The following is a 10391-nucleotide window of genomic DNA, read 5'->3' as shown; positions in this document are numbered from 1 at the left end:
TACCAGTGGCTTTTTGCCCGGTGCAGCTCATGTACGTTTCCAGTTTTTTGTTGTTTTTTTGTTGTTGTTTTTTATCTGTAGCTGTGACTTATAATATGGTGCACGCTTTAGTCCGGAAAATACGGCACTCAAATTAAAGGTTGTATTTTTTTTTCTGATTTTTTAGTGTGAGATTACTGTACTGCAGTAAAAGGCAAATTTATTTTGAGAATTTTTACACGTCTTTACCGGAGAAGCCAAAATCCGCGTCACACCTCACTTTTTTTTTCTTCCGCCAAATAGAGTAGAATGGCTATTAAAATAGAGACTTGATGACAATGTTTTGTGATTGACAGCAGAAGGAGGGGGTTGATGGGAGGATTCTGTCAGCGACTGATAACAGCTGTCGACTCCACTCACAAGAGAGACAGAGACAGAAATTGGGAGACAGAGACACCTACACACCCAAACAGATGCACAGCAATGCACCCTTCCACATACGTTTCCAATTAAACTTATTGCTTACGTCGTTGCTAAGTTACATAATGCATGTGGAAGTAGGTAGATTACTTAGTAAGTCATGTAAATTTCCATCAGCCCAGAAGCTGATACTGGTCCGCACCCCAGATGACAAACACAGATGTAAAGTTACACAGAGTGCACACACACACGCACACACACTTATTAAAGATTCATCGAAGGGAGTTTGGGGTAATGAACGGGAGTCAACAATGAATTATGGATCATATTCTAATGGTTGACTTACCCCTCTCATTACTGGCATGCTAATGTGATTGGGAAACAAATGATTACCAGTTTTAGTAGAAAGGTGGAAAGAGTGGGTGAGTAAAGACTCAGGACCCCCCATCACACGTCTTGACTGTTTCAGAGGAAGAATGTGATGAGGTAAAGAAAATAATGAAAGCCTAAAACAAAAAGGTCCTTCATACATTATTCATATTTTCAACTTTAATCTCACATGTCGCTGATCTGAGACTGTCAAAATACACAACTCTGTATTAATTAACGTACACTTTTGATGCAGCTCTATCTCTACCCTGTATCCTGAAAATTGTCAAAATGTCATAATGTATTCTTGTCCGAAGCTCAAACAGTGTTTCAGCATTCTGCCCAGACCCAAAGCTCTCGACTGAAGCATTACATGGGAGGGTACACATTTGCACCTCGAGGCATTTGTCACAAAGCTGGTCAAGGTGGAGACATCTCCTGCAATCCATCTCGCAGCTTATTGGCACCAAAAGAGTCCTTTTTATGCTTTCTCAGAGATTTATGAGCAGCCACAGATGCGAGCGGGCGCATGAGTATGAATGCAAACACTGGCTGCGTGAGCCTACCTCACAGTCTGTAAGGGATCAGGTTGATGTGCTTATTGACACCACCTCCCCTGCCACTTATTCTCGCATGTCCTTTCTCTCCTCCCTCCATCCATCCATCCATTTATCCAGCTATCGCTCAGTCCATCACCTTCCTTTAAAAGCCTGTTAGGATACCCAATAACCTTCATCAGCACAGAAAGATTAGCTTTTTGGCAGGAGTGTGGGTTTTGAGGAGAGAGAACGGAGAAACGGTCGGTTAGAGATAAAATAAAGATGATCAAAGGATGCTTGTGCCCTACGGTCGCCAAGTCAAAGCCTGATGGAATTGAGCATGTCGTTGCATACGTCACATCGTTAACTCTGAACGCTCAGGAACAATTATGTATCCCAACATTAGACTTAAACATGCATTCATGTTGGCAAAAACGTAAATCTGATTACAGATTGCAATTAAAGTTTTGAGTCATGTTAATATCCTTTCTTGCAAAAACTGCAACAGTTTTGATGATGCAATCATTTAGCAATTTGAAGAGTTATTTGATGAGCTTTTAACTGAGCATATAATTGGGATAGCATAAATTAAATGACTTGAAGTCCAGTGCAGCTACTGGTTGTTGAATCTGATCCTGTCTTCATGATCTGATATCTTAATACGTGTTCGAAGGCTTGTGTGACTCAAAGCAAACTGACAGCGGGTTACAGGCTTCTAAAGATATGCACATTAAAACTGCAAAAGGTTTTCATTACTTTTCTCTTATGACAACAACAAATTGGGTGTTTGGCAACGTTTCCAAATTGTGATTCATTGCATCCCTTCTGTTTTGAGTAAAACTGCAACAATTTTATTTGAAATATTTCTGTAACAATGAACTGTGACATTTTTACTTGAGGTTACTAAACTCTGCATCTCATACAGACTCGCACGTATTTACAGCGGCTGCGCAGACATTTAAGCCTTAAAAGTTGGCTGGTAATTCAGGCAATCTTTTGGAGGCTCCAGGTAAAAGGACGGGGATTTTAAAATTCAGTCTTAAGTGAGTGCGTTATTTTCAAATGTGGAAACCCGCTTCCTTATACTAAACCCTCAGCACAATGTAGCAAACACATTTAGCTGATGCTAATGCTAACATGCAAAACGTAACAACTTTGATTCCCAGCACGTGACGGTAACATGTTGCAATATGGTATGGTGTCCTCAGAAATATAAAATTTGTTGTTCCACATTTACATGCATGGGTTGCGCTAACAGAATTTATTTTTTGGAACATACCTTACGCTAATGGTTTCTGTTTTATTGTTGTGTATTTTTAACTATGCTGCTGATTTTGCGGTCAGAAAATTGGTTGTTTTTAAATTTGCACCCTAGAACCACATCGTATCTTAACTGGGATTAAAAAAGAAAGACGTTGCCGTTTCAGAGTGAGGCATTACGGTGAATCCAACAAACAATCTTTACCTCAGACAGACATTCAGACATAGGGACATTAACACATTTCAGTTTAACCCCCTTTTTTTCCCTGGAGAGAGGGTCTTTAACAGTAACAAAGTAGCATCCAATCACTTACATGCTTTTTACCCATGGTTTTTTTTTTGTTTTTTTTTTTGGCGGGGTGGTAGGGGATTGGGGGGGCATATAACACAAACAAGAAAAACAAGATCGCTCACACTCAAATACACACAAACATGCCCTCACCTAATACCCATCAGCTTTTGGGACGGCGGGAAAATCTATATTTCATCTGTGGAGCTGAAATGTTTGTGCACACGCTGAGTTTGTTTGTCATTAGACCTAACCCCTGTGGCTCACCTAATCAGGGTGCTGTGTTTGTGCGTTTAATTTTGTGAGGGCTTGAGAAACAAAAAAAAGAAAAACAGAGAATATGACTCTGTGTCAGCGTTTCTGCGTACGGTTTGCAAACTCCCTGGTTGGAGAAATGTGGTGGGCTGATTCGTGCAAACACACACTTGAGGTTGAATTAAAGTTATCGATCGGCCGAGGCATGCTGTCACACAGAGATCAAGGCTCAACCCTGATCAATGACTCATCTATTTGTTTGTTTTGTGACTGGGTGTGATTTTATGCATCGTGTCAATTTTAATTTTTCTATAAAGCCGCCCTAATATTTTTTCGCTCAATTAAGCAATAACTCCTGATTAAACTCAAACTGCAGGCGTGATTATGTCTGGTGAGAGTGGAGACGACGTCAAAGTTCTCATAGTTCATAATTGGGGTCAAAAATTAAACCAGCACATCTTAGATTTGTTCTATTTTGGTAAATACTACCCCTTTGGTTATCAAACATCACCAAATAAAAAAGGAAAGCTAAAAATATCCAATTGTACTTGCTTTAGACGACAAACATCACATTATAGCTGCTCTGACCAGCTAAACAAGCCTGTGGCATGAACTCGGCCAATAACTGAGTGCATTCCCCAAGCATTTTAATGAAACCCTGCATACTTTCAGCATAATAGCAAAAGAAGAATGAGTGTGTTTGTGCTAATAGGAGGAGGGTTGTATTTAACCTGCTTGCTGCATTGCGCTGTTGGTCACAGTAACAGTTGTGACTGTAATAAGTCACCAAGTCGCAGACAATCAGACTCTGTGCTCTACAATTACACTGAAAAGAGTGAAACCTCAGTCTGTTATTTCCCTGCAGTCTACATTCATTAGTAAATCTTCGCATGTAATGGCAGAGCAGTGGCAGCCAATCAGTGAACGCAGTACAGTCATTTAAAAGTCAGATGGTGGTACAGCCAGTGTTTAAGTCTAGCTAATTTTTTTCTTTATTCAGATATGGGTTTTTTTTGGAGCCACATAGAAACACTTTTTCACCCCATTTGGCTTAACTGCTCAGTTATAAAATTTTACAGGGTACAACACGGTGCCCTTTACATAATCACATGACGGGGGAGCTTACGAAAAAAAAAAAAAAAAACACACTAGAAAAGCCTAAAGAGTGTACTCCAAAACCACATTGTGTAAATATGGTAAGTAAAGCAGTCATGCAACATGCAGTCAACATTGAGAAAACTCACATCACCCCAACAGAGTATCTAACAGAGCAACAAATGAATGAAAAGCACAATAAAGCTTTATTCTAAACTGTTATTTGTATCTCTGGCTTTGAGGTCATTCTAATGTTGGAAGGTGGATCTCGGCCCCTGTTTTATTTATTTATTTATTTTTTTTTTGCAGCCTCTCTCAGGTTTTCTTACTCTCTTACTGTGCAAGCTCCACTCATCTCCCCATCAACAAACCTTCCTGTCACTGCAGAAAAAAATAAATAAATAAAATCATAATCAGTATGATCAATGATCTCTGCAGCTCCTCCAGAGTTGCCATGTTGATTTAGGCTGATGCTGGGATTGCAGCTCTCTTTGCCCAGCAAGTCAGATTATGTTGACGGTTGTTTGAAGTTGTGCTCTTTAAATTTTCAGATAAAATAGCCTTTCCATGTGATCTTAGAAGCTTGTGTTAGGTTTACAACCTCGATCTGTTTGTAAACTTCTTGATAACCTAATTCCCAACATGTTGGGGACTTTTCTTGGGCTTCATGAGACTGTTTCTTCCCTAATTTTCTGTAACAGCTTTTAGTCTCTAATAGTTTAGTCTTTTCCTTCCACTGTCGCCACAGTATGAGGGATGTCTACAAAAAGAACTGACCTTTTGAAACAGTGGACCTTTTGCAACTGTCCACTGTTGCACACGGTTTGATCAGGAGGAAGGATCTCTGCAGTTTGTCACTCAATGCAATGTGCTGCACTTTCTTCGACAGAAAATTGTATCACTTTACATAATAATTGATTGGAAAGTATGTAAATGACTAATTCTGTCTGTATGACGGATTTACTAGACGAGGATATTTCTCTACATAAATCAGAAATCTCTTGTAAAATGCCTGGAGACGCAATTAATTGTAAGTTGGCGCTACATGAATGAACTGAGGTGAACTGAGCTGAACATCGGTATACTGCATTGAAGTGGTTTTACCGGATTCCAGGGTTTTAACTTATATTTAGAAAACAATATAACAGTTTCATTCTTGATATTTATGCTCTCCTTTCTGATGGTCTGTGGTATAAAATACTGAAGTGGATAAAATCCAAAGGTGCGAACTTTTACAAGGCACTATAAAGAAGTGGATACCTATTCTACATTTCTCCCTGCTCTTAAGATGCACCCGCTCCCAAAGTTGACAGCAAAACAAACAAGTTTGTACTAAGGGCTTTTTCCTCACGTGGATTCATTTCTTCCTTTTTAGTTGTATGCTCAATATCACTGAGGAAAAGCAGGTGATGCTAAATCAATACAGAAACACTAAGTACAAGTGGGTTCAAACACAATTTTACTGTATTATTAATTTTTTTTTTAATCCCACCATCTCGTGTTTACTTTATACCTGGAGGGGATTTGTGCAATATCCAATTTAGTTATTGACAAGAAGCACACATAATTCACCTTTTTAGTGGAAATTTAAAAGCAACAACAGGGGAAAAAAAAAATCGCTTTGAATTTTGCGTGGAGCCAGATGGAGAAACAGCACCATCTGCAGGATACAAGTGTGACTTAAAAACCAAGACAAACCCCACTCTATCTGTGAGGTACCCACTAAACTCCACTGCATCTCTTTGTGTCAGCAAACTCTAATGAGTCTCCCGGGAGCTCGCCCAGGTGAACTTGCTGTAAGAGGAAACTACCTGTGTCTGCCACAGCAGAGAACAATGCTGCATGTTTTTTTTTTTTGTTGTTTTGTTTTTTTTACCCTCAAAAACACTGTATCTGCAGATTTTGTTGAGAACACTGCAGTGTACTTTGCCAGAGAAATAAGGGTGTTCTCTTTCACAGAACTGGCTCGGTGAACAGTATTTTGAAAGTGGTCAGCATGGAATCAGCGTTTCTGACTGCAGAGTGCCGGATTCTCCTTAACCAGAGTAAGAAACATGAATACACCGGGGAGAACAAGCTAAGGACTTAAATATACCAACGGACGCAACCTGGGAGACTGGCCCACGCACTCTAACCTCTTCCTCTGTGCTCGGATTTTCCTCTCAAATATCACTGAGTCCAGACTGGGAGGAAGACCTTTCCGGAACAAAGCAAAAAGCACGATAAGGAAGAGCCTGCTGGTGACACTCTGCCTTTTCTTCAAGCTACAAAGAGGCCGCCTGCCTTTGCCAGTTGGTTCAAATTGTCCCTTTCTCCTGATTCACTTTTAGGTTTGAGGGGGGGAAAAAACACATCAAAGATGCCAAAACAGAGAAATTGAAGGACAAAGAAGGGGCCTGCTTTTTGAAGTGGTTCATACTGAAGGGATGAAAAGATGCAGAGTTGAAGGGGAACAAGGATAGCAACACAAGGTCAGATTGAGGAGTGCAGAGGGATAAATCAAAGTAATCTCAGCAAGAGTTATCATATTTCCTCCAAGGTGACTCTCTTTTAAAAGGTGAAAGGCAGATCAACAGGCAGCTTGTAGTTTTATTAATTAATCTGCAAAACTGGACATCATCGCCTGATCAGAGAAACTCCACATAATCATGTGGTTTGCTTGCTCTGGCCAACTGCACAGATCTCAGTGGCGTTTTTTTTTTTCTCTCTCTCTTTTTTGAGGCTAAGAGTCCAAAATTGCTGGCAGCAATGCAGAGGTATGGGACAGATGTGCATGTCGGACATTACTGTAATCGCTCCATTTACTTCCCCTATCCAGGGAGGGACGGTTGGTCAGCACCATCTGGACAGAAAAAGACACGTGCAGCCAGACATGGTATCCACCCAGCGTGGTGGGGTTTCGAGCATAGTCTGCCAGTGAGAGGAGGCAGGCTTTGAAGGGTCTTTTCATGTGTGTGTGTGTGTGTGTGTGTGTGTGTGTGTGTGTGTGTGTGCCGTACACACCTGGCAACTGTGTCACCATTTTCCCTTTTGTTTTTCCACTCGTTTTCTGACATTTTATTTTTGCCTCCAAGTCTAGTAGGCATGAACAATGTTCATACAATTTTGTCATATTGTCAATTTAGAATAGATGAGCACTTGAAAGAAAATTGGGGGGAAAAATAATTTATGGTTTTCTTTTTTTTTTTTTTTTTACCAAATAAAACTGAAAAGATTGGAGTGTGTTTGTATTAAGCTCCCGTGCTTCAACACATTTTGGAGCTGCCTGTTAATGCCTGTTACAGCTGAAATTCTTTTATGGTATGTATGTTTATACCAGCTTTGCACATCTGTAGACAAAAATTTCCGCACTGCACAATAAGCCCGTTTAGATTACTTGTAGGATGTCTATCGGCAATGGTAGCAAGATAGCTTTCATGTAAACCTCTACCTCAATCCCAAGTGTTTATTTCTCAGGCATTTTCTTCCAGGATTAACCCCGTCCTTCTGTCCATTAACTCTGACCAGGTTCCACTTAGGCTAAAAAGTTCTACCTTGACCTCCTGTGATCACACTGTTTGCTTTGTCTCCTGCATTTATTGTGACTAACTTTCAGTGATTTATTTCTTCATGTCACGCTTCTGTAAACACTACATCTATGGATAACAGTTGATACCATAATGCCTTTATGCTGCTCTCATTTCCCTTACTGTCAATTTAGGTGGGTGCCCATGTGTGTAGGCTTGCACCTGTGCCATTATTTCCATTCTTAGATGATGGATTCATTAGTACTCTGCTATTATGTTCACAACTTAGAATTATGTTTTGTACCATTGACATGCTTTGAACTTCTACATGGAACTATCCCTGGCCTTTCTGTTGTCCGCCTTGGTCTTCTTAATGCTGTTCATTGACTAATGTTCTTTACAGAAACATCTGAGGCCTTCACAGAGCAGCTGAGTTTGCATCACGAATAAATGCACTGCTTTATGTTGATCTGTCACATAAAACCCTAATAAAATATATTGAAGGTTGTGTTTGTAAAATAGAGAAATGGGAATAACTATGTTAGATACGAATACTTTTGTAAGGCACAGTAGTGTGTATGCATGTGTATCTGACAAAAGATTAGACCTCAAGTTAATCTGTATGGTAATTTCTAGCTTTCCAATGGACAAGAAAGGGCTGACAAGGAGAGAAGTAGAGGAGTGGTTGAGGAGCGAGTTGGAGAGCATGCCAGGCAGAAGCTCAGAACTCAAGAACAGCAGCTTGATTGTCAAGCAATACGTCGTCATAGCAACAACAAATGGAGAGAAAAAAGAGGGAGAGGGAGAGAGAAAGAAGCAGAGAAATAGAGAAGGGAAAACAAATCAATGAAGTTGCTTTGGGTTAAAACAATATTTCTGAGAGGCTACAAACAGTTTAGTAAATCCTTTACTGTGCCACATTGGAGGAAGAAGATTACATCCACTTCCTGGTGATATTGCAGTTCTAGTCACGAGCTAGAAGATTAAATATCGTCTTAGGATCCATTTTTCCACATGTCCTCACTTATCCTGTGTGGATTACTCAGCATTGTTCAATAACACACTTAAATATTTATCACCAAGTTCAGATCTCTGTTTCACTATTGCTCTGTTCCCTTCACCTCTCCATTCTCTCTTTCATTTGTATTCAGCAAGCTTACCCCCTCTTCTCATTCTCCATGCCAGCACACACCCTCAAATTTCTTCACTCTTTCTCTCCCCATCGGCCCTTCCCCACTTGTCCTAGGGCCTCTTTTTCCAACCATTCCTCCATCCCTGCAGAGCAGAGCTGACATTGGGCATGAGGTCAGAGAGATGGGCAGTCATGCTCCTTCTGTCAGCAAGCTCAAATGGGCTTAGATACAGCGTGAGGAGACACCCACGGGACACCCTCACCAGACACCCTCACCAGACTTGGGTTCTGGATGGGCATACAAACACAAAGTCCTGCACATTCAGCCACACATACATCAGCTACCATTAAAACCAACTTCTTTGGTAATTGCTAAATATTCTGATTATTCCATAAAGAATGAACTTCTGTGAGTACTGAGTATAAGTGATGAAAAAGTAAAGACGTATTATGCATACATAAAGAGATATTCATGCACTATGTATAAACAGACCGATAACCTTTTTTCCCTCTTCTGTCTGACATTTAATTAGTCAAAACTTCCTGTTTAAGCTCAGTCAAAATTATATAAATTATGTCCATTTGTTGGATGCCAGAATGTTGAGAATTTTGTGTAACTACATTTATATTCTGAAGTTTACATACAATTACTTTACCATGCTTTTCAACTAAACAAATTGATAAAGCCCAGCTTATGATATGATAGGTTTGCAAGGATTATTGTAGCGTAACTCAAAACATTTCATAACCTTCCTTTTGTGACTCCGTGGAAGGACACCCAAAAATCATGCAAGATTTCAGTGCTCAAATGATGGACCTCAATAGGTGTGGTGCATCATTTCGTACAATATCCAGATACTTGAAGCTATCTGTTTGAAAAACTATGCACAAGTATGAGTACCGTAAAAACGTCCAATTATACCACTCAGGAAGGACAGGAATGAGACAAGTTATACTTTTACATTTCTGAATCAACTCCCGAATCACCCACCTTGTGAAAATGATGAGAAGAGTCTTGTTATCCATATTAAAACGAGACCTGTTCTGACATGGAATGAAATGCCATTCATTGGGGGGAAAGCCATTTTCCCCAAATCTGTGCGAGAAACCCCAGATTTTAGTTTATGAATGCACACAGCAACAAACACCCTAAATCAAAGACATTTTCAGTGCTGTGTTGGGCTGTAATGACCATTGTTAGATTTAGAAGAAAAGAGGGGAAGGACGAAAGCCTCAAAATATCCCAACTGTAAAGTTAATGAGCTGGTAGAGTCATGTTTTGAAGAGTTATGCTGGGGAAAGGACAGATATACTTCTAAAAAGACAGGGCATTAAGAGGAAAAATCCTTGAGAAATCCTTGATCCTTGAGAAATAGAAATATTAAAGTCTGTGCCAAACAGGTCTTTAAAGGGATCCAGTATTAGATGAACACATGGAAGCACACACATGTTCGTCTAAATATTCTGCAATTTTCTTATTAACCAGTTTTGTCTTTGGTCTTAACTATAAAATTTTAAAACTATAAAACTGCTAAGATCAAAGACAA

Source organism: Poecilia formosa, unplaced genomic scaffold, assembly GCF_000485575.1.
Source record: "Poecilia formosa unplaced genomic scaffold, Poecilia_formosa-5.1.2 Scaffold172, whole genome shotgun sequence".
In the NCBI taxonomy this organism is placed as follows: Eukaryota; Metazoa; Chordata; class Actinopteri; order Cyprinodontiformes; family Poeciliidae; genus Poecilia; species Poecilia formosa.
This window is presented reverse-complemented; position numbering follows the sequence as displayed.